Raw genomic sequence first — 1,968 nt, forward strand, 5'->3', positions numbered from 1 at the left:
TTAAATCGTAATGGACAAAACCTGGGAGCCGATAACTATCACTTAAGTTCAAATCGGAAATTAAAATTATTCTGATTTAAAGAGACAGGTATTGGACTTAAACCCATTTCTGTTTGTTGAGACATAATACTGTTTTTTACAAAAGTACTTTTCAAAACATTAATCTAGCTATCGGCCGGGGCAAGGTCGTCGGTTGAACGGACGGGTCAAGAAGAAGATAACGTATGTTACGTTTGTTTTGCAGTTCCTAGCCGTTAACATTCCTTGTCCTATTAGGGAATAAAATGGTTTGACACGAAATCACGAATATATTCTCAGCACTCAGTGGTAATAATAATTAGTGTCTAGTCATCTACTGTTACCTAGCTCATAGATGCTGGACTTGAATTGCAAGAGCAAAAATTCTATAATGAATTACATAGAATTCAAGTAATCTAAGTCTCAGAAAATATTTGAGATGATCATTTCGAGATACACACGAGTCGATTATATTAATACGTCTAATAATCAATGTTAAGACAACATCATAAATTGGCGAAGGTGCAGTATAATCATCAATAATTAAAGGGTACTCAAAACGGTAAAAAATTAAACGACTAGTTTTTTTTTCGAAGATAAGATTATACCTTTTTATGGTATGGTTTAATAGAAGATAATGTAAGTAAATATATGTGAGTGTATGTAGAGGAAGGAACAAAATCCTTGAATTAGAAGAGTTTCATTAACAAACAAATTTACATATAGTAATGACGCGTTACAAAATTTAGATAAAATTAGGTACCACAATTGACAAAATGCGATGAAAAATTATTTGTGCATAACATAAAACTTGAAATAATGTAATATCGAGTTTTACCAACGGATAATATTTACTATACCGTATATAATACTGTAAAACGCCCGTATGTAAATAATGTATAGGGTCTTTTACTCAAAAAACCTTTAGGGTCACGTTTTGGGAACCAGTTTTGGACATAATTTTCTTTTCCCGCCTATACAACCGTACACCAAAAACGTATTGTTATTACCTACACCAGATGGCGACGTGNGGCGACGTGATGGCCCAAATAACTTTAAAATAATTATATACTATGCTGCATCGTTGTATTAAACAAATGTATTCATATTATATTAAGACAATTGATATTTGAAAAAATCAGTTGAACCATGTGTACAAAATACGATTACTCGAAAATTAATCCAACACTGCTAAGCTCAGTATCATTTTCAACAATATTAATACTGACCTTAAAATAATGTTTTAAATTAAAAACTCACAACTAAATGCTTGTTTAACTATAGTATTTTTTAAATTTGAATTATAATTTTTTTAACACTAAGTAACCTTGCTAAAGAACAAAGGACCATAAATTTCAATAGAGTTTAATTGTTTACGGCAATTAAGATATATTTGAGCCAACCATAAGCAACAAGTTTACATTAAAAAAATAAAATAAAGCACTACGACAAACACAATTAAATAATAGTTTTTTTTTTTAAATCTTCAGTTTAATACACAACAACATAATTTATCCGACGAACACTGATCGCACATTAAAATCAAAAGAAAGAGGACCGACCTACAACAATCGACAACAACCCACGACCATACGACTGGTTCCAGAAGATATCGAAAGAGCCCACGCGGTTACCTCGTAACGCCAAATATACAACGACATCTACGAGTTTTCACAATATCTGACAAACATCTTAAAAATCCTGTTCCTACGTAGAATATAAGCATACAAATATATTTAAAACACAACCCGATAAAAATTTGTTTTTCATAATAATTTTAATTAATGAATAAAAATATCGGTTGTTCCAACAAACGGCATAACAATAATGAATTGTTAATATATTAATATTGAGTACATTGTATTGGTTTAAAATTGAAAAAAAGTAATTTATGACAATAAACGCCTAGATATATATATATATATATATATTCATTTTTTGGATGACATA

The 1,968-nt window shown here is 30.0% G+C and overlaps 1 protein-coding gene across 4 annotated transcripts in view; it reads right to left on the reverse strand.

The window, feature by feature from the left end:
- Positions 1-1,968, reverse strand: part of LOC126903820 (peroxidase-like) — a 40,135-nt gene that overhangs the window by 30,394 nt on the left and 7,773 nt on the right. The gene's annotated exons all lie outside the window — the stretch shown is intronic.

Source organism: Daktulosphaira vitifoliae, unplaced genomic scaffold (assembly GCF_025091365.1).
Source record: "Daktulosphaira vitifoliae isolate Bord-2020 unplaced genomic scaffold, ASM2509136v1 Scaffold_4, whole genome shotgun sequence".
Taxonomy (NCBI): domain Eukaryota; kingdom Metazoa; phylum Arthropoda; class Insecta; order Hemiptera; family Phylloxeridae; genus Daktulosphaira; species Daktulosphaira vitifoliae.